Source organism: Thamnophis sirtalis, unplaced genomic scaffold (genome assembly GCF_051295495.1).
Source record: "Thamnophis sirtalis isolate CommonGarterSnake01/CBP01778 unplaced genomic scaffold, rThaSir2_p1.2 scaffold_2, whole genome shotgun sequence".
Lineage (NCBI taxonomy): Eukaryota > Metazoa > Chordata > Lepidosauria > Squamata > Natricidae > Thamnophis > Thamnophis sirtalis.
The window spans coordinates 146464440-146491542 of NW_028261382.1; the positions used below are offsets into that span (position 1 = coordinate 146464440).

Consider the following 27103-nt stretch of genomic DNA (forward strand, 5'->3'; position numbering starts at 1 on the left):
GGGAACTCATCAACCCCAGGCCTGCCGGCACAGCCAGGTTTTGACGGCTTTCCGGAAGGCCTGGAGAGAGGTGAGGGTCCGAATCTCCGCGGGGAGTTCATTCCAAAGGGCTGGAGCTGCCATAGAGAAGGCCCTCCCCCGGGTAGTAGCCAGGTGGCATTGGCTGGTGGACGGAACCCGGAGGAGGCCGACCCTGTGTGATCTAACGGGTCTTTGGGAGGTAATTGGCAGCAGGCGGTCTCTCAAGTACCCAGGTCCAATACCATGAAGGGCTTTATAAGTTACAACTAGCACTTTGAAGCGTATCCAGAGACCAATCGGTAGCCAGTGCAGCTCACGGAGGATAGGTGTAACGTGGGTATACCGAGGTGCACCCACAATCGCTCGCGCAGCTGCATTCTGGATGAGTTGGAGTCTCCGAATACTCTTCAAGGGCTGCCCCATGTAGAGCGCATTGCAGTAGTCCAGTCTTGAGGTCACGAGGGCGTGAGTGACTGTTGCGAGTGCCTCCCAGTTCAGGTAGGGACACAACTGGTGCACCAGGCGAACCTGGGCAAATGCCCCCCTGGTCACAGCCGACAGATGATGTTCTAAAGTCAACTGTGGGTCCAGGAGGACTCCCAAGTTGCGTGCCCTGTCTGAGGGGCATAAATTTTCACCCCCCAGCCTGAGTGATGGAATACTAGCCAAATTCTTGGGAGGGAAACACAACAGCCACTCGGTCTTGTCTGGATTGAGAACAAGCTTGTTAAACCCCATCCAGACCCTGACAGCCTCGAGGCACTGGCACATCATGTCAACCACTTCACTGAGTTGGCACGGGGCGAACAGATACAACTGAGTATCGTCCGCGTATTGATGGTATTTTATCCCGTGCCGTCGAATGATCTCACCCAGTGGCTTCATGTAGATATTGAACAGAAGGGGGGATAGGACCGAACCCTGAGGGACCCCATATTTCAGGGGCCTAGGGGTCGACCTCTCCTCCCCAACTAACACCGACTGCGACCTGTCCGAGATGTAGGAGGAGAACCACCGAAAAACGGTGCCGCCCACTCCCACCTCTCGTAACCGTCGCAGAAGGATACCATGGTCGATGGTATCGAAGGCCGCTGAGAGGTCAAGGAGCACTAGGATGGAGGAATGACCTCCATCCCTGGCTCTCCAGAGATCATCGGTCAGTGCGACCAAAGCAGTTTCCGTGCTGTAGCCAGGCCTGAATCCAGACTGAAAGGCATCCAGATAATCGGCTTCATCCAAGGACCGTCGGAGTTGAGAGGCTACCACTTTCTCAAAAACTTTCCCAATAAAGGGGAGGATGGAGACTGGACGGTAGTTGTTCAAACTAGCTGGGTCCAGCGCTGGCTTCTTCAGGAGGGGTCTCACCACTGCTATCTTCAATGCCGGTGGGAAGAAGCCCTCCCGAAGAGAAGCATTCACCATCGCCTGGATCCAGCTCTGCGTCGCCTCCTTGCTGTTCGCGACCAGCCAGGAGGGACACGGGTCCAGTACACATGTGGCAGCACTCACCGCTCCCATGGCCTTGTCCACTTCATCAGGAGCAACAGGTTGAAAGTCAGTCCAGAGATGTCATTCAAGACCTTCCCCCAGTACCCCAGCTGGCTCTGTGCAATTGGAGTCCAGGTCCATCCGAAGCCGAGCAACTTTGTCCGCGAGAAACTGGACATATTCCTCTGCTCTACCTTGTAAAGGGTTATCCGCAACCCTCATATTTAGGAGGGAGCGGGTCACCCTAAACAAGGTGGCAGGGCGTGACTCAGCGGACGCTATCAGAGCGGCAATGTGGTTGTTCTTAGCGGTCCGTATTGCCGATAGATATGCTCCGATGCAGGTTTTCAAAAGTGCTCGGTCTGACTCAGATTTACTGGCCCTCCAGCGGCGCTCTAGGCGTCTCTTTTGGCGCTTCATCTCCCGGAGGCCCTCGGTAAACCAAGGGGCCCTCCTGGATCCACTGCCGTGGATCAGCCGTAAAGGCGCAATCTGGTGGAGAGCCTCAGACGCTACCGAGTTCCAAGTAGCAACTAAGGACTCCACCGGACTGCGGGCGAGAGTATCAGGCATAATGCCAAGCGCCGTCTGGAAACCCTGAGGATCCATAAGGTGCCTGGGGTGGAACCACCTAATCGGTTCCTCCTCCCTACAGCGGGGGATTGGTCTCCGAAAGTCGAGCCTCAGTAGGAAGTGGTCTGACCATGACAGGGGCAAGATCTCACTACCCCTCAAACCAAGATCACAACTCCACTGCTCCGAGAGAAATACGAGGTCGAGTGTGTGACCCGCTGAATGAGTCGGACCCTGGATTACTTGGGTCAAGCCCATGGCTGTCATGGAAGCCATGAACTCTTGTGCTCCATCAGAGTGTTCGCCGAGCAAAGGCAAATTGAAGTCCCCCAGTATCATAAGTCTGGGGAACTCAACTGCCAGCTCGGCTACTGACTCGAGGAGCAAGGGGAGGGCTGTTGTCATGCTGTTGGGAGGCAGGTACGTCAACAACAAGCTTGACCCGCAAGGTCCATCTTCACCAGCAAGGACTCACACCCGACAAGCTCCGGAGCAGGGATCCTACGAGGAACTAAAGACTGTTGGATAACAATGGCCACTCCCCTGCCCCTTTCTTGGGGTCACGGTTGATGAAGCACCTGAAAACCCTCTGGGCACATTTCTGTGAGGGGGACTCCTCCCTCTGGGCCCAGCCAGGTTTCAGTAATACATGCCAGGTCTGCCCCCTCGTCTATAATTAGGTCCTGGACGAGGGGAGCCTTGTGAACCACAGACCTGGCATTTAGCAACAGCAACCTGAGACCAGGGTCCTGACTACTCATGCCATCTGGCCTTGGAGTGGAACTCACAGGGCCGGAAGGGGGGATCCCTCTGATATAGGGAACTTTCCTTCCCCGGTAATGGCTTGCCCTGAAGTTCCTGCCATATCTGCCCCTCCCCATTATGACCCCAATGTTCCGGCCCACTCCCGCATCTGTGGTCCCTTCACCCTCTCCCCCAGCTACCGGATTCATCGGCAGGCCCTTCGACCCACACATCCAAGGGCCGGAACCAAGCCCGGGCCCCCCTAACACTTCTGCCAAAGCACTCAGTGCAGGAGGTCCCGGCTAAACTCCCGGCCCGCCAGACAAACCCATACATACGACCAATCAATCCCCACAATGCAAGTTAAAACAAAAACCAGCAATATAATAATAAAAGTGGGACACTCAATCAATCACAATCATACCATACACTCCCCATACTTTAAAATTATAAAAATTGAGTAAAAAATTACAAATATATAAAAATTAAGGTTATGAGCCTGCGCAGTCCAGCCAGTTGTATAGTCCAAGGAGACCTGGGAGTAGTGTCCAGGCCTCCCGAAAAACGGATATCCAAAGTCCAAGAATGAAAGTGAGGCATAGAATGATAGTTCACAATAGTCCAGAGCGAATCTAGGCGAGTCTGAAGAACAAGTGGGCTGCAGGCAATAAAAGATAGCGGCGAAAGTTGTAGGGCCAGCCGCAGGAGACGGCGGCCAGCAACACTCCCTCCCATCGGAGACAAAGAACACCCGGGAGCCAGGGATAACCCCACGGTAAAAGGGGGGGAAACCCACTCCCAGATGTACCGTGACACTACCCGTGGAAGCAGCCCATTGGTAGGCCATCAGGCTAGCGACCCCACCCCCTCCCTCACCCTAATCCTAACCTTATCCTAACTATATCTTAAGCTAACCCACCCTAAAATTCTAATCTAGCCCTACCCTGTCCCTACCCTGACCCCACAGTGGCACAAAGAGCAGAGGAGGTGTCAGACAACCCGGGGGGGGGGGTCGGGTCCCCCCAGCAGTCACCAATAGCCGCTTCCACGGCAGCCAGACGGTCTCAGCCTGCTCTTCCAGGTTCCAGCAGGGGTTTTTGGCCCCGGTGGTCGGGAGGTCACTGCCCGCCTCTCACCACAGGTGGCCCAACAAGGTTCACAAGATGGTTTCTAGTTAATGGCCCACAAGCTCCACAAAAGTTTTCAGTTCTCAACAGCAGTTCTCAACAGCTCACACGGAGAGGCTGCAGTGTTCCCAGCGGCCACAGCGTTCTCAGGTGGCCACGATGGTTGCAGCAGTCATGGGGGGGACCCCCTCCCGGCAGCTGGGCTATGATGGTCTTTCAGGCGCCACTCACCATAATTGCAGCGCTCCCAGCTGGTCTTAGAGTCCCAGCGAGCAGATGGCAGCTCTTTAAACACAACAGCTCCGAAGAGCAATGCCACCTCACACACACCCCAAGCACCCTGAGCACTCTCCACACTAAAGGGCAGGGCACAACCCGAACTCAGCTCAGCTCCATTCACTTCCCCCGGGAGTCGCCGTCCATGCGAGTGGGGAGGAAAGACGCTGCCCAATAGGCCGCAACGTTCTCAAAGTGGCATCAGCAAGCCAACGAGCCAACAAGCCAGCAAGCAGTCAGGGTGGCAATCACAGCAGGGCGGCCAAAAAAACTGCGTCCACGATGGAAGGTGGGGGAGGGGCGCCCAGTTCAACAGCTGGCCTTGGCGTCTTCCAACAGCTGACCCGCGGTGTTCCCAACGCGGCCTCAGCAGGCCAACGAACCAACGAGCCGGCAGGCAGTCGGGCGGCAATCGCAACACAGTCGAAGCTCCCTCCCCCAAACAGCTGAGCCGTGGCTTTCTCAGAGCGGCGTCAGCGAGCTAGCAGTCCAACGAGTCAGCAGGTGGCACAGTGGCAGTCCCGGTGGTCAGGGCAGCAGGGCAGCAGTCACGGGGAGGTCAGGGCTCCCCCCAGAGCAGCTGGGATGCGCCATCTCCTAACAGCTGAGCCGCGGCGTCTTCCAAGCAGCGTCAGCGTTTTTTGCAAACGGCAGCCTCGGAGAGCAATATCTCTCCTATTCGCTGCCGGCACCAGCTTCCCTAATAAATTGCTTGTACCTTACCCTCTCCCTGGCTCTGTTCCTAAGCTCAATTTCTCCTCTTCTCTGGCTGTTTTCTGTACGAGGCCGGAGCGGTGAGCTCGGCAGACATGTTCCTCGCACATGTGCAAATGTTGAGACTCTGGAAAGCTCAACATGAATAACTAATCACACAAAAACTTTATTCACCCTATCTTCTAGCAAGTAGAATGCTACCTCTCCTTTGCTTCTCTGAACGGAAGAGTATTAAAATTCCCCTGCATAAATAACTACCTTCTCAAGTATTTTCATGCTGAAGATTAGAAAACATAATGATAAGACTGTACAGAGTGTAGCCTATGGTGCATGAATGGTTGTCAGTGCTAATGCTGTGTTATATAGATAAAGAAGCCTTCTAATATATGCAGACAAAAAGGAGAAAGGATACCCTTCCATTGTGACAGAATAATTTAATTCAAAATCTGTCTGAGAAGATATGTTAATCTCTGTGTTTTATAGGTTAACTTATATTTTCACCCTCTCATTTTGGCTGTCAGAAGCCTACCACCTGTGAAAATAACTGAGATTAATTGGAGTCCCACCTTTACTGATGACAGCTTATTTTGCTGCAGACATGTTGCTGCATCTTAGTGAGTGTCTTATGATTGCCAATAAGTCCATCAGATCATAAATCTATTCTGGCATTGCTAACAAATTGCTCTCTTTTGTACCCCATCAGAAGAGGATGCTAGTGCAGACTTAACTGACTACATGGGTGTATTATATACACCTTAGTTTGCTGATCATTGTTGGAGTAATAATGAAATCCTAGCTGAAGTCTAGGGAATGTGAATATTGTGGGTTGGAGCAGGGAAATTTAATTGAAGTATGGTGCTCTTATAGTGGCAAACCACTTTTTTTTTAAAGAACATTAGCAACTTTCTTAAGGGTTTTAATAAACCAGGTCCATTGCTACATAAGTAACAGCAAAATTAAATAGGTTTGGGATGAAATTATTTTTATTCCAAGTCTTGGAAAGTGGTTATTTTTCTCAGAAGCTGTTGTGGAGCTGAAGGTTGATAACTGGTAACTTGGGTTAAATCCCCATCTAGCCACGAATCTCACTGGATAGAATTGAGAAAGTCACTCTTCATCAGTCAAATAATGCTGAAAAATGGAATTGTGGGAAAAATATCTAAGACGGATGAGAATTATGCAACTAATTATAGACTGGTAAATGTTGTAGAGCACTATGAAAGAGAAAAAGTACCCATGCCCTGGCTTCATAATCAACATGTATTTCAGTGAACTAAGTTAATATAATAGGCAATTTAACACAGTCCTTTTGCAGTCTCTGAGGATAAGAGCTATCAGAAACCAAAATTATTCACTTGGGACTATCAAACGCCATTCCACTATGTAGCTTAAATTACAATATTATAAAATGCTATTGAAAAAACTGGGTGGAACATTAGTCTAGTGTTGCTTTCACATAAATTTGAAGCCACTGCTCCTGGCCTGCCTCATTTATAAGCATGTTTCATTAGGTCACTAAATCTCAGTTATATTTGTGGTTAATATGAAATCAATCCTAGAGAAAGATTGATGTCTATCAGAAAAGAATGTAAAGTCCTGTTCTTTAGCATTCCTTTCTCGCCAAATATCTCTGAGCTCAAAGTCATCCATTATATCGAAGAAAAACTTACGTAATTTCGCACGCATTTGAATATTTTGCGAAAGACCCTTCTTATCTTGATATCCAAAACTCCATTCCAGTCACCCATTAGTATGCAGGATCTATAGTCCCACTGTATTAACTTGGTATGAAGCATCTTGTAAAATTTATCTTGTTGATTGGGAGTGTATACTCCTATTAAAAGTATCTTTTTCCTAAAGTGACCAGATTTTAAAATTGGTAAAGGGGGACACCATTGACGGGGGGGAGCAGGCCTTTTTCCATTTCAAGGCCTGCCACTTCTTCCACGGCCTCCCCCCACCTCTTGGAAAGCTTTGGGCGACTCCTGGGCGGTGGGCGTCCAGGTGGGAAGAGCTGGAGCAATCGGGTTGATTGGGATTTTTTAAAAAAACAAAACAAAACACCAGATTTCTTGAATGCCCGCGTGTGTGCGCAAAGCAGCAGGCCTTTTTCCATTTCAAGGCACTGCCGCTTCTTCCATGGCCTCCTTCTCCCCCCCAACTCTTGGAAGTCCAGCCAGCTGCCTGCCAAGCTCTCCGTGGAGACTCACCCAGAGTTTTCACTGCGATTTGCCTGGTGAGGGGAGGCAGCAGGTTGATGCAGACCAACTCCACACCCTGGTGCAGCAGGACCTCATCTATCCGGCTGGTGTAGAAGGGGACGCTCATCTCCTTGGCCAGTTCTTCCGCCTCTTCCTGAGTGCGGCCCCAGAGCGCCTTGACTGTGAAGCCCTCGTCCTTTAGAAGCAGGATGATGACCCGGGCGGTCAGGCTGGTGACGAACACATTGTCAGCTTCTGCTTTGCTGTTGCTTCAGCTGCCATGAAACGGGGAGGGAGGGCACGGTATATTGGGTGGGGTTACTCATTGTGCTGGAGGAATGTTCTGGAGTTCTCTGGATGGACAGACTACGCATGCATGGGGGTTTTCCTGCTTCGACTAACGGCACCGACATTCCATCTTCATGATGCCTTTTGAAGTTATCTCACACCTGACACTTGAAGGACTTATGATTGGACTGGGCCTATGATGCCAGGGGGTGTGGAAAGGGCTATTCTATATATCAACTGCTTTCACGCCTAATTAACCAGACTTTGCTATGCAACCACTCTCTAGCCATTTGTAATTAGTAAAAGTACTTTTGATTTCCTACACACTGAATCTTTGGGTCTTTCTTTCCTAATTATATTATGGAGGGATGCTGACGAGTAGCAAAGTCTGAAAAACCCTTTCCAGGAGACCAACATCTACCGTGAAGGGTGTAAATGTCTTTGCCAGCCAGCGGAGAAAAGGAGGCCGTTTGTGAGGGGGCTTCCACCGAGGCCGGGCCCCCTGAACTCTCGTTTCACGAGGCCGGCTCCCGAACTCTCGCTTCATGAAGATTTACTTCAGCTGCAGATATCAAGCCAGCCTGACCCACCTCCCCCCCGATGGTCCACCTCGGTAGGACAAAGAGAGGAGGGGGCAAGCTGGGATGCGGGGGTTACCCAAAGACAACCCCGACAAAGACCGTTGGAGACGGGAGCTGTGAGAAAACCCCAGAGGAGAGATCTACCTGATTACTGGGGACAAAGGTACTTTGGGGAAATAGGTGGAGAAGATGAAGAGGACAGGAGGGGCTGGGAGCGAGAGTACCCACACGCTGATTCACCCCCCCCTCAGGCTGTTTCACCCCCTGCTGCTGAGGCTTTTGCCAGACCAGGGGCCCCACCTCCCCGAAGACACCGAATGGCCAAAATCCCCCCCTGCCTGTAAGATTTAATGGAGATTCTGCAAACCTGGGGCCTTTTATTATGCAAGTCTTTAATTACATGGAAATCTACGGCCGTGATTTTGAAAGTGACACTATGAGAGTAAGAATGATTCTACTCTCTTTAGACGGCGAAGCGGCTGACTGGAGCAGTGCGTTGCATCTGTCAGCTTCCCCCCTCCTGAGGGATTTTAATAGGTTTATGGAGGCTTTCAAAAGACACTTTGATGATCCCCTGACTGAGAAGCGAAGCAAATTAAAATTTATAACCCTCGAGCAGGATGACAGGCCTGTGGCTCGGTATATTCAAGACTTTCAACGCCTTTCCCAGTACATGAGAGGATGGAGTGAGGACGCGCTTTTGGACAAATTTGCTTTGGGCTTAGATGAGGAAATCTATCAGCAATGCGTCAATCGCAATCTGCCCAGGTGCTTGACCATCTGGTTTGAGCACGCAGCCGACATCGAGCTGAATTTAACCAGGCTTCGTTGTGCCAAAGAGGAAAGACGAATGAGAGAGAAGAAAGCTGCAAAGACCACCCCTCCGCCAGGCCGCAAAGCCCAGTTCGGAGGTAAGGGTGAAGGGCGAGGGGCCCCCTCGGGGAGGTCCAGACCAGTAACGTGCTTCCGTTGCGGGAAATTAGGCCATCGTGCCCCCGACTGCCGTGCTAAATTACCCTCCACCTCCCAAACCCCACCCAAGCGGGAGGAGAAGTCTGGCAGAGCCTCCGACAAGAGGAAGAAGGAAGCTGCCTTCGCGATGGATTCCAGACCCCCTCGCGTCGGCCACGCCTTGGAGGGTGAAGCAGACGCCACCTCCACCTCTTCCGAGGACTCGGATGATGAAGCATCGCCTCACTGGGTGAGTTCAAACAAAGTCTCCATGCTAATCCCCATAGAATTAAAAGTTCCCTCTGATGGGCAGCCGGCATCCCTTCACGCCTTGCTTGACTCAGGGTGTTCCCGGTGCATGATCAACCCTACCATGGTTGAAAAACTGGGTCTCAAATTGCGGACTTTGAAAACCCCCATTGTTTTTTGCCAGATTGATGGGTCCATTGCGGGAGGGGCCCCCGCCCATTTTTTTACTGAGCCCTTGGAAATGAAAATGGGCTCCCACACAGAACTAATCTCTTTTATAGTAGCGCCTGGAATGGACAGGCCGCTGATTTGGGGCCTTCCTTGGCTCCGGAAGTGGAACCCTCGCATAAATTGGAGGGCTGGCTGGCTGCGCATTCGCACAAAGGAGCCTCCAGAGGGGGAGGGCATTCCTGAACAAACTGTTTCTGACGCTCCTGAGGTGGCCGCTAGGGGGCAGAAGAGGATTGATGGAGAGGAGAAAATTTCTAAAGTGTATTGGGACCTCAAAGAGGTTTTTAGCGAAAAGTCCTCCGACAAACTTCCACCCCACCGGCCTACTGACTGCTCCATTGACATTCTACCCAGGGTTAAGCTGCCAAAACCCCAGATCTATTCCATGTCACCCAGAGAAATGGAAGAAATGCGCAAGTTCATAGATAAAAATTTGGAACGTGGATTTATCGAACCTGCTCGACCCAAGGTGGCTGCTCCTGTATTATTCCGTGAGAAAAAAGATGGCTCTCTCCGTTTATGTGTGAACTTCAAAAACTTAAATTGCATCTCCGCCCAAAACCTCTACCCACTTCCGTTGATGAAGGACATGTTGGCCCAATTGGGAAAGGGCCGCATTTTCACTAAATTGGACCTCAGGGAGGCTTACTATAGAGTGCGCATAAAGGCAGGAGATGAGTGGAAGATGGCTTTCAATTGCCCTCTTGGCTGTTTCCAGTTCCGGGTCATGCCATTTGGCCTGCAGGGGGTGCCTGTGGTTTTTATGCAATTAATTAATGAGATCTTGCATGACCACCTCTACAAAGGCGTCATCGTATATTTGGACGATATCCTTATCTATACTTGCACCTACGACCAACATGTCGCACTTGTGCGCACTGTTTTGAAAAAACTCCGTGCCGCTGATCTGTATGCCAAATTGTCTAAGTGTGAATTTCACCAAACTAAAATTGACTACCTTGGATATCGCATCTCTCCAGCCGGCATTGAAATGGACCCTGAAAAGGTGAGGGCGGTCACTGAGTGGGACGCGCCCAGAACTCGTAGGCAATTGCAAAATTTTTTAGGTTTTGCTAATTTCTACCGTCAATTCATTCCTTCTTTTGCCAAAATTGCGCTTCCTATAACTAATTTGCTCAAATCCAAAGGGGACCCTAAACCTAAGCCTAGCAAACCTCTAGACTGGACCATGGAATGCCAGGCGGCTTTCGAGAGACTGAAACGTCTGTTTGCTGCGGAGCCGGTGCTCAAGCATCCTGACATGGACAAGCCTTTCGTCGTCCAAGCTGATGCCAGCGACGTCGCTGTTGGGGCCGTCTTGCTGCAAACCAACGACCAAGGTAACCTACAACCTTGCGCATAGACCTCCCGGAAGCTCGCGGACACAGAGAGACGTTGGGCGGTTTGGGAAAAAGAGGCATTTGCAGTCCATTGAGCCCTGAGCACATGGCACCATTTCCTGGAAGGCGCTAAACACCCTTTTGAGGTGTGGACTGACCACAAGAATTTGGAAGCTTTGAGAACGCCGTGCCGTCTCTCCCCCAAACAAATGCGGTGGGCCCAACATTTCAACCGTTTCAACTTCACACTCAAATACATCCCAGGTGGGAAGAATTTCATGGCAGATGCCTTGTCCAGACTCCCTCAATATAACTGCTCTAAACTGAGCATCGTACAACCAGTGGTCCCCACTTCCAGCCTGGCGGCACCGGTCATTACTCGCCAACAGGCCCGCGCAAAAGTAGAGGTGCCTCAAGACATTCTTTCTGACCTCAAACTCTCACTTCCTCAAGATGACTGGTTCCTAAAGCATCAGGATGAGTGCACTATGAGGGACGAATTGCCATGGGTCGGCGCCAAATTGTATGTCCCTGCCTCCCTCCGTCTCGAGATCCTCTGCCGTGCTCATGACTCCAAACTGGTGGGTCATTTTGGTTTCATTAAAACTTTACATTTAGTGAAGAGGCAATTCTGGTGGCCCTCTTTGAAGAAAGACATTGAACTTTATGTTGTCAGTTGCCCCGTTTGTGCGGCCGCTAAACGGCCCCCTGGGAAACCTCAAGGGTTACTCCAATCTGTTGACCCTGTCAACTCTGGATGCTGCACATCGTGCCCATAAGAAACAGGCGGACAAAAAGCGTACGCAGCCTTATGAATACCGGGAGGGGGATATGGTTTATTTGTCCACTAAATTCCTTCACACCACGCAGAAGTCCAAAAAGTTGGGTCCGAAATACGTGGGTCCGTTCCCCGTTGTGAAGGTCATCAATCCTGTCTCCGTTCGCTTGCAATTACCCAAGCACCTCAACCGGGTTCACCCGGTATTCCACATTAACCTGATTAAACCTGTCCGGGTTTCACATCTGCGTCCGCCTGATGACCCTCCGCCTGCTCCTTTGCTCATCGATGGTGAACAGCATTTTGAAGTTCGTCAAATTCTTGATTCCCGCAAGCGGCGTAATCGCGTCCAATACTTGGTGGCTTGGAAGCATTTCCCTCCCTCTCATACGGAATGGGTTGACAAATCCCATGTTCGTGCCCCCCGCCTCCTTCAGAAGTTTTATGATGCTTATCCTGACAAGCCTTAATTTTTCTCTTTCCCCTCCCTATTTCTTTTGTGTTTTGTTGTTTGTCTGTTTGTTTCTGTTTTTTTTTTTAGGCATGATCGCCTTTTTCCGGGGGACGGCAGGATGTCAGCTTCTGCTTTGCTGTTGCTTCAGCTGCCATGAAACGGGGAGAGAGGGCACGGTATATTGGGTGGGGTTACTCATTGTGCTGGAGGAATGTTCTGGAGTTCTCTGGATGGACAGACTACGCATGCGTGGGGGTTTTCCCGCTTCGACTAACGGCACTGACATTCCATCTTCATGATGCCTTTTGAAGTTATCTCACACCTGACACTTGAAGGACTTATGATTGGACTGGGCCTATGATGCCAGGGGGTGTGGAAAGGGCTATTCTATATATCAACTGCTTTCACGCCTAATTAACCAGACTTTGCTATGCAACCGCTCTCTAGCCATTTGTAATTAGTAAAAGTACTTTTGATTTCCTACACACGGAATCTTTGGGTCTTTCTTTCCTAATTATATTATGGAGGGATGCTGACACCCCGGGCAGCATGGTTGTTGCTGCTGTGGCTGCTTCTGCCTGCTTCCCTCTATCCTCACCTTTTTCCTCCCCTTCCTCCTCCTCCTCCTTGCTGCAATCTGGATGCCCGATGCGCCTTCCTTTCCTCTGCATTCGGCCCTTTCGCGTGGAGCCGCAAGGTTATGAGCAATGTGGGGTTGCTATGCTAAGGGCGCCCGGTCCCAACTGGGAACTGCTGCTGCTGTGTTGCCGCTGCAGGGATCGGGTGCCGCTGGGTCCCTGCCGCATCCAGCGCATCTTCATCAGCAAGCGGGTTGCCTGCCCGGCTTGCTGCCGCTGCCCCTCCATAGCCGGGTCATCCCAAGCGGAGCTCCTCCCGCCTAGCTGCATTGCGCACATGTGCGGGCATTCAAGGAATCCGGCATTTTTTTTTAAAAAAAAAATCCCAATCAACACAATTGCTCGGTTTTTTTAAAGGTTCCAGATCCTCTGCAAACGCCTGCATCCCGGCCATCTCCAATGCAAGGGCAGCGAAGGGCAGCCAACAAGTGGTGTGGGAACTAGGAGCAGCCAAAGCCCCAGCAGCCACCCTGCTTCTAATCTCCATCTGCCCCATGGAGGCTGCCCGACTGCTGACGCTGCTGCGACTCTGCTCTAATGCCAAAGATGCCACCGCCACCCTCTCGCTGGCTCTTCCTGCCCAAACGCCCATCGCCCAGGAGCCAACTGAAGCCTTCCTGCCCACCACCGGCTGCACCAGGGCCGACTTGCCCTGGGTGGGCTGGAAGGCTTCGGGCAGCTCCTGGGCAGCGGGCATCCAGGCAGGAAGAGCCGGAGCAATCGGGTTGATTGGGATTTTTTTTTTAAATGCCAGATTCCTTGAATGCCCGCGTGTGTGTGCCATGAAGCTAGGCACGGGGAGCTCTGGGTCATGCACGTTTGGGATGACCTGGCCATGGAGGCGCAGCGGCAGCGAGCCGGGCGGGCAACCCGCTTGCTGTTGAAGGACGTGCTGGACGCGGCAGGGGCCTGCGGCCGGGAGCATAGCCAGCCACTACTGCAGGGATCCAGTGCCGCTAGGTCCCTGCGGCGGCAGCAGCAGCAGTTCCCAGTTGGGACCGGGCACCCTTAACATAGCAACTCCCGCATTGCTCTTAATGCAAAAGGGCTGAATGCATAGGAAAGGAAGGCACGTCAGGCATCCAGATCGCAGCGAGGAGGAGGAGGCAGGGGAGGAAAATGGTGAGGGTGGAGGGAAAGCAGCTGGGCAGCCTCCATCGGGCGGTGAGGCGAGCTGTGTGCAAGGCCACTTGGTCAGCCCACCCCGTGACTCCTGCTAGTGCTCGGCAGAACGCAGCCACCATGCAGCCTCCAGCCCCGCAGGCCGCCCTCCCGGTGCACAGCCACTAGTCTATAGACAAAGATAGACCTGGAAAAATGAGTGAAAATATTTGCAAGAGGAAGCCACGTGGTGGAGCCAAAAAAGGGGCGGGGCACCCTTTCTACAAAAATCAGGACTTTTTAAAAACGCCCCGGGACACGGGACAAATTATTAAAAATCGTGACTGTCCTGCCAAAAGCGGGACGTCTGGTCACCTTACTTTTTCCCTTCTAGTAATAATTCTATTGCGATATATCTTCCTTGAGAGTCTGCTTCAATTAGATCAGCTTTCATATCATTTCTTAGATATATAACTATACCGTTTTTCTTCTCTGGGGTGGAGGCTACAAAATGTCCAACTCTTGCGTTTATCAAATATTTCTGGTCATTTGTTCTAATATGTGTTTTTTGCAGGCAAATTATATCATTCTTGAACTGTTTCAAATAATGGTTTATTTTCTTCCTTTTCTGCGGTGAATTTAAGCCATGTGAGCAATTTATGCCTATGTGGGCAATTCCCAGACATGCAATAGAGAACATAAGCATAGCACAAAAACAGGATGTAACTACATATAGACAGCTTCTTACTATAGAACGAGGTGTATTACAGCTAAAACCCTTGAATGTACTAAAAGAGGAAAAGGTAATTCAAACATGGTTTCAGTATGGACAGCTACAGGCCAGATGGCAAAAGGATCAGAAAATTGGTATTACGCAAGATGAGGACAATTTACTAAAACAAATTAGGGATCAAAGTGAAATGCATATAAAAAGGTTATATAATGTATTAATAGAAATCGATTCTGGAGCTTCCTGGGCGGGACTTACTGATGGTAGCAGCTAAAGACAGCTGCTCCCGTATTACCAGTGGCGTTACCTGTTAAGATGATGATCCATCAGACATCTGACAGACACCTTCCTCTTCGGGAAAAGAAGGGAAAGGAGAGAAGTTTTGTCAAGCAAATGCCTTTCTGATCTTTGCAGCTTTTGTGTCTGTGAAGAGAAGGGGGGCAGAACTGCTCCACGCTGGAAATCACCAGCTGTCTTGCTGCCCCAAGTAAGCTTCCCTCCCACTCAGTTCAAAGATTGAATTACCTGATTCCAAAGCGAGCAGAATTAGTATGCGAGATCATTAATTGTCTATTTAAATCTAGCTTCTTTGCTACAAAATCCTCTTCCGTTACTTTACCTATTTAAAGAAGTGTCTAAAATGGCGACGAGCCAGTTGAATCGCTGATTAACATTGTTTATCTAATTATACGGAGTCTCAAAACTTCAAAGAAAGGGAGGGAATTTCGCTTCACAGTCGGCCAACAGATCTTTACTAATTAGTTTCAGTTTCAAAGTTTTAAAAGACTCTTTGCTAATATAGAGACATTCCAAACAGAGGTGAATATGCTGAACTGTTTTGTTACAATGCTAATTTTTTGAAACCTTCTGCAAACTTTCTGCAAAAAGGGAGGAACAGTCAACTAGCAGTATCTTATTAATTAGTTTCACTTCTCTGCAGAGTTTACAAGGCTTTCCTCTTATCAACTTTGCTAATATATATTTCTGATATAGAGAAGTCCAAAATGGCGCTGAATATGCCGAGCTGCTTTGTTACAACGCCCTTTTCTGAAACCTTTTGAAAAATCCTAAAGAACTAACAAAGGGGCGATTTAATACTTTTTTTCTCGTAAGCTGCACAGCGGGCCAGTAGAGTTTGATTAATTGCTTGAAGATAAGACATAATGGCATCAAAATTAAATCTTGGGCCGAAACTTCCTCCTAGAAGCACATCCCCCATACCTGGCACAAAGTTGCAGCTTCCACCCTCTATGCCCCTTACTGGAGATTTGCTAACGAAAGAACTTTTTTTGGAAACTTTTAGAGAATTTAGAGAGCAGAATTTAGAAACTTTTAGAGAATTCAGAGAGGAGATAAAGAACGAGATAAAAGAGTTTAAGGCAGACTTATATGACAAACTTGATACTAGGATTGCCAAAATAAATGATGATATGCTGGGATTGTAACTGTATTGACAGAACATGTTTCTGGAATTGAAGATAATCTAGAGGTCCTTAATGAAGCTAACACCAATTTGACATCCAAAACTGAGGTGGTGCAACAAAAAGTTGAAAACGCTGAAAAACAAATTATTGTGATACAGTACAGACAGATGGAGCTCGCATTAAGAGTCAGGGGGCTGCGTGAGGACAAACAGGAGAACTTGAAACAGATTTTTTCAGAGGCTTTTGACCGTCTGGTGGGAAGACCGGGGTCCAACTTTGACTGGCAGATCTATAAAATTTATTGCGTTAATTCTTGGGCAGCAAAACAGAAGCAACTCCCCCGAGATGTAGCTATATACTTCGCCACAAGAGAGTTCAGAAACATGATACTACAAGAGTCGTATAACACCAGGCTTCAAATTGGCGGACAGGATTTGATTGTCTTGAAAGAAATACCACCTCAAATGCTAAGAGCCAGGAGAGATTATGCTTTTCTAGTGGAAGAACTCAGAAACCGGGAGATACAGTATAGATGGGATGTGCCATTTGGTATTATAATTACATTTGACAAGCAAAGATATCGTCTCAACTCTGTATGGAAAGCTCGAGGTTTCTATCACAATATTCTGAAGGTGGGACACCCTGCACCATCTGGATCTGGAGAAAGACCACAAGAAGGACAAGATAGACAGCAAACTACACATCTACCAGACAAGACGCACCACCTCCCCTTCCTGGAAGGGCAAGGTGTCATGGAACAAAGACCTAGCCGTATGATTACCAGACGAATAGAAAAACAAGCCACAATGCAACAACCTCAACAATCATCGGCCATTGATCAAGGAGTCACAGCAACAAGCTCAGAAGCCATGGGAGGAGCTAGGCCAAAGGTTAAACAGGCCATGCAGGAGGCTCTAAAAAAGCTTCAGGCAACCAGAGATGACAACTAAGATTTTGACATGGAATGTCAATGGACTGAATATGAAATATTCATATATTAAATATATAAACATGAATACGAAAATGGACAGAAGAGAAAGAAAATATTTCACTATCTTAAACAGTTCAAGAATGATATAATTTGTCTGCAAGAAACTCATATCAAATCAACTGATCAAAAATATTTGTTTAACCCCAAACTTGGTCAACATTTTGTGACCTCTGCTACGGAAAAGAAAAATGGTATAGTTGTATACTTAAGAAAAGACATTAAGGCTGAACTAATTGAAGCAGATCCCTTTGGAAGTTATATTGCGCTAGATCTAATCTTAGAAGGGAAAAAGACATTACTTTTGGGAATTTATGCTCCTAATCAACAGCAAGACGGATTCTATAGAAATCTTCATGCTAAATTAGTACAATGGGATTATAAGTCTTGTATACTATTGGGTGACTGGAACGGCGTGATTGACACTAAAAGAGATAAGAAGACCTCTCGCCCAAATACTAAAATGCGATCTAAGTTACCCAAACTTTTTTTTGACATGATGGACGACTTTGAATTGAGAGATATTTGGCGAGAAAGAAATGCAGAGGAATATGATTTCACCTTCTTTTCTGATAGACATCAATCCTTTTCGAGGATTGACTTTATATTAATCACTAATGATTTACTTTCTAGGGTGAAGAAGACAAAGATTGCAGCGAGGGTCCTTTCGGATCATAACCCAGTTTGGATGGAATTGGGAAGGACAGTCTTGGAAGGCAAGAAGGTCTTGGAAGCTGAATGAAAACTTATTCAGATATGAAAAGTACATTAATGATTGTAAAAAATTGTTATCTGAATACTTTGTTTTGAATATGAATAAGGGTACACCTATGGAATTTGTATGGGATGCAAGCAAAGCGTATATGAGAGGAGTACTGATGAATATAAACAAAATACATAGACATAAACAAGGGCTAAAACGAAAAGAATTGGAAGAGGAAATTAAAGGGAAAGAGTTGGAGTTAACAAAGGTTAAGGAAGCAATTACCATATTAAAATCCCAATTTGATATGTTGATCTCTGACCAGGTAGCCACTAGTTTATTATATGCAAAACACAACACTTTTTGTAATGCAAATAAACCGGGCAGATGGTTAGCTTATCAGATTAGGAAAAAAAGGAAAATTCAAAATGTAACCAAATTGATTTATAGAGGGAAGGAGGTGTTTCAACAGGAGGAGATTCAAAAGGCATTTTGGGAATGTTTTTACTGAATTGTATAAAGGGGATAAAATTAAGGGTTTAGATATAGACAAATACTTAGATAAAGAGAAAATACCCCTAGTTAGAGAAGAGTACAGGCAAAAGTTGAACCAACCAATAACCTCAGGGGAAATCTTGCAGGTAATTAAGCAACTAAACTTAGGGAAACCGCCAGGCACAGATGGCTTGACAGCGGTTTACTATAAAAATTTACAGTTAGAAATGGTAGAACCTCTTAGAGAACTATTTAATAAAATTCAAACGGAAGGTAAAGTGCCCCCATCTTGGAAGACAGCGTTTATATCTTTGATACCCAAAGAAGATCAAGATACTACCCAACCAAAAAATTATAGACCTATCTCATTACTTAATGTAGATTATAAATTTTTTACTAAAATACTAGCAAATAGGTTAATGGTGGTTATTCAACAATTGATACATACCGACCAAACAGGTTTTATACAGGAGAGACAGATGAAGAGTAATGTTAGACTAATTATTAATGCATTAGAATATTTGGGAAAGAACAACCAAATTCCTGCTGCGTTCATATTTCTGGATGCTGAGAAGGCCTTTGATCGAGTTAACTGGCAATTTCTGTTGAAGATATTGCAAAAAATGCAGATAGGAGATAGCTTTTTACAATCAATCAAAGCAATATACCAACAGCAAACAGCTCAAATCATCGTCAACGGAAGTTTAACAGATCCTTTTCAAATCGGAAAAGGTACAAGACAGGGCTGTCCTTTGTCCCCACTACTGTTCATTATAACTTTGGAAGTATTGTTGAATAAAATACGGGGCTTGGATGGTCTAAAAGAGATCAAGATTAGGCAGCAAGAATACAGAGTCCGCCCTTTTGCAGATGATTTGGTCATAATATTGGAACAACCGCAGGAATCTAGTATGGTTTTAATGAATACGATTAATCAATATGTTCAAGTGTCTGGTTTTAAAATAAACTTAGGAAAAACCAAAATATTAACTATAAATATGAATACTAAACAAAAGGAAGAACTAGGAGGGATGCTAGGATGTGAGGTAGTCAAAAAAGTCAAATATCTTGGGGTTAATATCTTAGCCTCAAACGGGAAATTATATAAGCACAATTATGAACCACTTTGGCGGAGTATACAGACAGAGATGAAAAAATCGGAGAAATTGCACTTATCCTTGCTGGGTAGGATAGCGGCAGTCAAAATGAACATCTTACCAAAATTCTTATTTCTTTTTCAAATGTTACCTATACTTAAAAAGATGCGAATCTTTTAGAATGGCAGAAGGGTATCAACAAATTTGTATGGGCAGGAAAGAAGCCGAGGGTAAAGATGAAAATAATGCAAGATGTACGTGAGAGAGGAGGCTTGAAATTACCTAACCTAAAATTATATTATGATGCAGTAGTATTATAAGTAATCAGTGATTGGATTGATTTAACTAATGATAGGATACTTAAGATTGAGGGACATGATTTGGTATATGGCTGGCATGCTTACCTGTTATATAACAAAAAAGTTGACAAAATTTTAAAAGTCATAGTTTAAGGAATGCTTTATTGCGGGTTTGGAAAAAATATCAATACAAATTAAATGACAAGATACCCATGTGGGCAATTCCTAGACATGCAAATGAAAATATGAATATAGCACAAAAACAGGATAGAACCACCTACAGACAACTTCTCACTTTGGAAAGGGGGGTTCTACAACTAAAATCTTTAGAGGTATTGAAAGAGGAGAAGGTAGTTCAAACATGGTTCCAGTATGGCCAATTAAAGGCCAGGTGGAAAATAGACCAAAAAACTGGTTTTATCCAAGTTGAGGATAATTTGTTTAAACAAATAAGAGATCAAAGTTTAATGCATATAAAGAGGATATATAATGTACTAATACAGATGGATTTGGAAACAGAATTAGTTAAAGATTGTATGATAAAGTGGGCTCAAAATATTGAAGAACCAATAATGTTGGACACATGGGAAAGAATATGGGTAAGAAATGTGAAATTCACACAAGCACAAAACCTGAGAGAAAATTTTTATAAGATGTTTTATAGATGGCATTTAGATCCTAAAAAGCTGGCTTCTATGTACCCAAATGTACAGCCTAAATGTTGGAGATGTGGTTCTCTCGATGCTACATATTTTCATATATGGTGGACTTGTCAAAAGGTTAAGGCATTTTGGATAAAAATGTGGTGGATTATGCAAAATATTTTTAAAAGAAGGATAAAGTTTACTCCCCAGTTATTTTTATTAGGTATATGTACTGAATTTACAGCGGTAGAGACTAATTTGGTTCTGCACTTAATAACGGCAGCAAGACTGTTGGTGGCGCAATACTGGAAGAAGGAAGACTTGCCTACAACTCAAGAATGGACATTGAAAGTTACAAACCTAGCCGAGATGGCTAAAATATCGGCATATCTTAAAGACCATTCAAATGAGAGATATAAACGAGACTGGAAAAAATGGATTTATATACAAAACAAATATGGGACTAAGAAATTACAGATAGCCTATGCTTAAGATTAGGAATAATCTAAACTGTTTAAAGTTAGTGCAACAGGAAGAAGCTGAGTTTAATGCAGAGACGTTATTAACTTCTTTTTTATTTCTTTTGTCTTAATATATTTTAGACTGTATTTGTTAAAAACCTATACCGTGTACGGGCTCTGGGAAGTCAGGGAGGGGGAAGGGAGGTGGGGTGTTAGGGGGGAGGGGGGATATATATAGTATGTGTTAGATTTTAAAGTAACGCAACTGCACTTGTATACTGTTGCTCTTTAATTTCACTGTAAAAATAGGACAAGCTGAATATATTAATAGATAGTAGAAATGCACCGAAGGGAGGAGTAGAGGGATAGAAGAAAGAGGGTAGAGAGGGTGGGAGAGAGGATGGGAGGGAGGGTGAGAAGGAAGGGAGGGAGTGTACTGGGAGAGAGGAGTGGTAGAGGGGGAGGGGAAGTAGGGTAGAGGGGAATGTTGGAGGGAAGATGGAAAGTTGGAGGGGGGCGAAAGAAAGGGTGTATGGAGGGTCGAAGAGGTACATTGGATTTCTATTTTGGGGGGTATTGTTGACAAGAGGAATGGCTATGTTTATTGTTTAATGTTATATGGCCCCGGTTAGGCACAGTATATATGTGACTGTACGAAATGAAAATGGAAAATAAAAACACATTTACACACAGAAAAAAAAAAAACAGAAATCGATTCTGAAACAGAATTAGTTAAAGACTGTATGATAAAGTGGGCACAAAATTTTGAAGAACCAATAATGCTGGATACATGGGAAAAGATATGGGTAAGAAATATAAAATTCACACAAGCCCAAAATCTGAGAGAGAACTTTTACAAGATGTTTTATAGATGGCACTTAGATCCTAAAAAATTGGCTTGCATGTATCCGAATTTACAACCTAAATGTTGGAGATGTGATTGTGTTGATGCTACATATTACCACATATGGTGGACTTGCAAAAAGTTTAAAGCATTTTGGATAAAAATATGGTGGATTATGCAAAATATTAAATATTTTTAAAAAGAGGATAAAGTTATTGTTAGGTATAACTACTGATTGTACTGTCATAGAGACTAATCTGATTTTGAACCTAACAACGGCAGCAAGACTGTTGGTGGTGCAGTAATGGAAGAAGGAAGATTTGCCTACTACTTAAGAATGGGCGTTAAAAGTAACAAACTTATCAGAGATGGCTAAAATATCAGCATATTTTAAGGACTATTCAGATGAGAAATATAACCTGGAATGGAGAAAATGGATTGATTATATTCAAAATAAATATGGGACTAAGAAACTCCAGATAGCTTTTGACTGAAGAAGCAAGAAATGACATAACTTGTTTAGAGTTAGCTTAACAAAAGAGGAATTAAAGTACAAGTGAGGATGATGTTAAAGGTTTTTTTTAGTTCACTTTAGAATATGATTGTTAAAGATTTATACCCTGTATTTGCTCTGGGAAGTCGGGGGGAGGTGGGGGGGAGAGAGTCTGGGAGGGGAGGGTGGGGGAGGGGAGGGAAATATTTGTAAAAGCTTGTTAAATTTTCAATAAAAAAATAAATCTCAGTTATATTTTGGGGAACAATGTGGTATCAGGAAGCTTGCTTATACTGTAAGTTAATTACATATCAAGTTAGCTGTAGAGTTCTGAAGAGCCTGGGATATGGCAGATCCAGAGGTGGGTTCCTACCGGTTCAAATTCGTTTGGCTGAGTAGGTAGTAACTCAGCCTGACATGTGCTTGAATTGTTTGTCTCAGCAGTGCCATAGGTGCCGCCATCTTGTTTTTTTGCTTCTGTGCATGTGCAGAAGCTTTTTTTAGTACTGCATATGTTCGTGCACGCAGCACATCCCTGAGCAAACAGGCAGTAGCAGCAGCAAAAACCCACCCTCAGTCAGATTCCCAAATCATCCAGAAACTATGCATCCTCTACGTTGACAAAATATGTAATGTACGTTGCTAACTTTTATTTGTTCCCTACTAGGTTATTTATTTACTTGTGTATTTATTTATATTCCACCTTTATTATTTTTATAAATAATTCAAGGCCACAAATATATCTAATACTCCATTTTTCTCTTATATTTCCTCTTACAGCCATCATCCTGTAAGAAAGGTTTGGCTGAGAAACAGTGACTGGCCCAAGTTTGCTTTCATGCCTATGACGGGACTAGAACTTACTGTTACCAGTTTCTAGCCAGGTACCAAATAACCATCTCATTCTGTTCTAGGCCATAAACTGCTCTTTTGTTGGGTAATGCATCTTGTTATGGCTATGACACAGCAAAACATTTCAACCAACACAAGCCTGTGATTCTAGCAGTCAAAGGACTAAGGTATTTCCAGTTGTACTACTAATTTAGGCGAATGGACTGCACTTTTACATCAATCCATTCTATCAGAAAGAAACAGGAGCAAGTTGTTGCCTGAAGAATTATTAGTGATTGGTAACTTACAACAGGACCAAGTAGACTAAACTATACCTGAGAGAGACCAATCATTGCAGTCATCTTAATGAATTGCAGTACTGTTAACATGGGTCAAAAACCCTAGGTTTACTGCTTTGAAAATACATTAAAATTAAAGTGGTCATGGCCCCTACAGATGCAGACAGGATATTATGCCATTATAGTTTTGAACTCTAATGACTTGATAATGGACCCACTCCCATTAATTTATCCTGAAATCTTCTTGGAATCGTTTACTCATTTCTTAAATGGTATCATAATGGTGTAGCCATTAAAATATTAAAATGTAACTGACATTTTTACTGAGATATTAATCTGTTTCTGTATAACTAGAATATATCATTGCTGGTAACATAGATGTTTTCCAATCACCTTTATAATTATTTCATTGAATTGTCAATAGCTAATTTACTACCTAAAAGGATTTTTAAATGTACCAACTTCTGATGTAATTTAAAAGCAAAAAATGTGAATTTAAATTTGCCTCATGTATTTCAGAGAATAATCTTAGAAAATCTAATGTGATGTATATAGGAACAGGAATAAATGTTCCTACCTACTATCTTCCTTCCTTCCTTCCTTCCTTCCCCCCTCCCTCTGTCTCTTACTCTTTCATTCTTTCTTTCATTTTCTTGATAAGTTTTTTTTTCAAAAGTAGTTTGTCATTGCCTTTTTCTTGGGCTGAGAGAAAGACCTGGCCCAAGGTCACCCTGTTGGTTTTGTGCCTAAGGTGGGACCAGAACTCATGGTCTCCTCATTTCTAGCTTGATTCCATTAACCAACACACAAATTGGTTCTATTATTTTTATAATATATATTTATTAAACATGTAAATATAAAATAATTATTATAAAAATTTTAAAGTATAAAATGGTTTTATCAGAAAAATCAACATTATTTTATTTTATTTAACTGACAAATATGAAATCAGATTTTTCTATTTCTTTGGACTAATTCTTCAATCAATCACTATACTATCCCCAAAATGCAGCAGTGATAATAAAGTTTATCCAGTGAGAATTACGTTGCTGAAGACTGGATTAAATTTTATTTAAATGAGTAATTAAAGTAATAATAAACAAAGGAATACTAAATATAGTTAGGAAAACTTTGTTTTCCATAAATAGAGAAAATTATGAGAAATTATTTACAAAAACAATTTATGTCAAAAATGAAAATGTTTAAACATTTCAACAAAAGTGTTTTAACTGCCCTCTTCGTTTGTTTTACCAGACTGACATGAAAAATGCCTATATAAGCATTCTGAAGTATAAGTTACAAAGGAACTTATTTTTCCCTTTTGAGTAACATGAGCTACCACTGATAGATATGAAGCTTCTCTTAATACTGTATAGTGGCTATTGTGACTCAGCAGCAGTCGTCTGTGAGTCTTTTCGGAATGCAAGATTAACGATGCAGCTGGGGCTTGTTAGTGGGGTTAGTGGGAAAAGTGATTTGACTTCTGTAACCCTGATTCGCAGAGACACTTTGAGAAGTGCATTGCCATAAGAGAGATTTGTTTTATATTCTGTTATCTCGTTAGAGACTGTATTTATGTTATTTTTGGGCTCGCAGCCAGTTTGAGCTGAGAACTGATAAAGAGAGTCCTTTTAAGTTTGTTTGCCTGCCGTCTGTTTAACAAGCGGAGAAAGGGGGACAGAACAGATTGACTCCTGCCTGACAAGCCTTCATTTCCGTAATTATGGAGCATTTGATGGCTGAAAATAAACAAATGGCACAACAAAACGCAATGTTGTCAGATCAAATTACGCAGTTGCAGAGAGCTGTAAGACCCCCTCAGCCAAGGAGGAAGTGCCCAGTAGCCATGCCAGATAAATATGATGGGAGTCTGGCTATGTTTGCCGCATTTCTGGGACAATGCCAGCTGTTCCTGAGTTTGAGAGCGGAGGACTTTCCCACTCTACCAGATGAAGGTGGGATTCATTATCAGTTTGCTCTCAGACACAGCTGCCCAGTGGGCCACACCCTTGCTCAGTCAGTCTAGCCCCTTGTTGGATGACTTCCAAGGTTTCTGTTAACATTTTCGGATGATGTTTGAGGATCCCATCAAGGGGGAAACAGCAACTAGGTGACTGAAGGCATTAAGGCAGGGTCGTGGATCTTTGCAGGAGTACGTAAGCAAATTCCGGCTGCTGAGTCAGGACTCAGCATGGAATGAACCAGCTCTAATGGACATGTTCCAGGATGGATTGTCTGAGGCCTTGCAGGATGAACTGGCGAGGGTGGACAGGCCACCAACATTCGATGCCTTGGTCCACCTGTGCCTCTGGATAGACACCCGGCTGCAGAGGTGAAGGCCTCGCCGGGTATTCCAGGAAACCACCAGCATGCCGGTTCAGCAAGGGACTGCAGTGGACTGGGAGTAGCCCATGGAGTTGGGTGCTGTCAGACCTCAAATGTCACGGACAGAGATGGACAGACAACATGCTGAGGGATTGTGCTTCTACTGAGGGGATCTTGGACACCTGGCATGGAGCTGCCCCAAGAAGAACAGAAGGGTTGCGCGGACTGCAGCCGTCCCTCAGCAATGCACTATCATGTCGGACAACCAGCACGTTGGTGCGGCCGTGATACCCCGTTCACACAAGATAGCATGCGTTCGGGGGGTGTAGAGTCCCAGGGCGGATGCCCTGCCGAGTAAAGTAGAGAACTCTGACCCTGCGAACTCGTTTTCACCTCAGAATGTTCTACCCATTGCATCCTGCGCTGCTGTTTGTCATCCCGTGAGCATGCAGTCTTTGATACGGGATGTGCAGTGACGACTGGGTGGAGCAACAAAAGGTGGAAATGGGGCCAGCAAAATGGACTTTGGAAGGGGATATTTTGAAGTGTTGGGGCTGGCTCTATGTTCCCGCAGGGGATATCCATTGACGGGTGCTCGCGCAGATTCATTGCACGTCTGCGTCAAAACATTGGGGGTTTGTTCGGATGTTGCGCCTGGCGTCCCGTCAATTTTGGTGGCCCCATCTGAAAAATGACGTGCGGAGGTGCATGAAGTCATGTGCACAGTGTCATTGGGCCAGGTCTACAAGGAGAACTCCGCTGAGATTCCAGCCTTGGTCGATTCCAGTACCTGCAGCACTGGACTTTGTCTCTAGGTTCCCAGCGGGGTACCAGTGTCTTGGACTGTGTTCTGGGGAGGCCGTCACCAACCCTTCTGGGCCACACCCTGATCATCGAAACCGGGGGAAGGGCTCTGCGGGAGGGGATTGTGTGGTGGCTCGGCAGGAGTCGGTAGAGCTGCCGTCAACCTCCAATGGAAGGGGGGTTGGTGAGTCGGCCGTGCAGAGGGTGGAGGACCCTGGACAGGGTGTTAAGGCTTGGCCAAAGCTGGTAGAGCTGCCATCAACCTCCGACGGTAGGGGGGCTGGTGGGTCGGCCTTGCGGAGGGTGGATGACCCTGAACGGGGTGTCGACGCCGTGAAGGGCAGAAGGAAACATGGTGGCCACCAGATACCTAAGGAGTTCTAATTCAAGGGGGCTATGCCTCCAGAAGTTTGGGATTCATGAAAAAGGCACCAAGGGAAATGGGTGCGGGTCATCTTGGGAACACGTCATTCTGACCACATCCCAACCATCGGAACCTGGGGAAAGGGCCCTGCGGTGGGGGATAGTGTTGTGACTCAGCAGCAGTCTTCTGTGAGTCTTTTCAGAATGCAAGATTAACAATGCAGCTGGGGTTCGTTAGTGGGGTTTTGGAGATAAAAGGATGGATGCTGCCATGTCCTAGTCACAGGAGTCAACGTTCCTTCGTGCGTTCCTTGATCGTGGTTTCTTTGATATACACTTGGAAAAGTGATTTGACTTCTGTAACCCTGATTCGTAGAGACACTTGGAGAAGTGCATTGCTGTAAGAGAGATTTGTTTTATATTCTGTTATCTCGTTAGAGACTGTATTTATGTTATTTTTGGGCTCGCAGCCAGTTTGAGCCGAGAACTGATAAGAGAGTCCTTTTAATTTTATTTGCCTGTGGTCTGTTTAACAAGCGGAGAAAGTG

At 45.6% G+C, this 27103-nt stretch overlaps 1 long non-coding RNA gene across 1 annotated transcript in view; it reads right to left on the minus strand.

The window, feature by feature from the left end:
* Window positions 1–27103, minus strand: part of LOC148049222 (uncharacterized) — a 185103-nt gene that overhangs the window by 83359 nt on the left and 74641 nt on the right. The window lies entirely within an intron of this gene.